Here is an 838-nt window from a genome sequence, read left to right as displayed (position 1 = left end):
ATATTCCAAATGACATACCTAGTTTTACCTTTCCAGTTAGGGCAATTGGACAGGTAAAACCAGGTAATTTGAATCTGTGGCACTGGATTGTAGCTTTTGAATCTAGGTTTGCCATTGTCTTAAAACAGAGGTGGACAAACTGCGTGATACATTTGCCCCAGCCAATATAATGAACCAGCTGAGCCTAATTACCACTTAAGCCAGGTTGATGAGGTAATTAATGAGATCACCTGTATTGGGAGCACAAACAGAAGGAATATCTAAGCAGGTTGCGTATTCAGTCGATCCACTTACACAGACTTCAGTCTCAGGACAGACTGATGGTCAAACTGCTATATTTAGGCAAATTTGCTCTTTTGCAACACAATATCAATTCCTTGCTGCCTTGGACCACTGCAAGTATCAAGCAAGAGATTGCAAAGCTGCATGACTGTTATATTTGTGTGTTTCACCTGTGGGCCTACAATTCATGGAGGAACATCTGTACCAAAGCTGTGAATGTTCCTTGGAATGCCTAGGCTACAAAGCAGTCAATACAACTATATTGAAGAGTGCCATTACTTCTTTATCCCATCGCCTGTGGAAGTATTTCACTTTACTCCATCAGATGAGTACTATAACTTACCTGAGAGGCCCTTGGCAATGGACTCTGGACCTGGTGATACCCATGACATACCTAGAAGCCACTTAAGTACAGGTTTTGGGAAGCCACTCTTTCCAACATAATTTACAGTTGTATTGTATGTACTCTATTGAACTACTGCAGGGATTTCTTAAAAAAAACCACAAGTCATTCCAAGGAGCATTCACAGCTTTAGTACAGATGCTCCACCAGGTA

The sequence above is a fragment of the Engraulis encrasicolus genome, chromosome 14 (assembly GCF_034702125.1).
Source record: "Engraulis encrasicolus isolate BLACKSEA-1 chromosome 14, IST_EnEncr_1.0, whole genome shotgun sequence".
Classification (NCBI taxonomy): Eukaryota; Metazoa; Chordata; class Actinopteri; order Clupeiformes; family Engraulidae; genus Engraulis; species Engraulis encrasicolus.
This window is presented reverse-complemented; position numbering follows the sequence as displayed.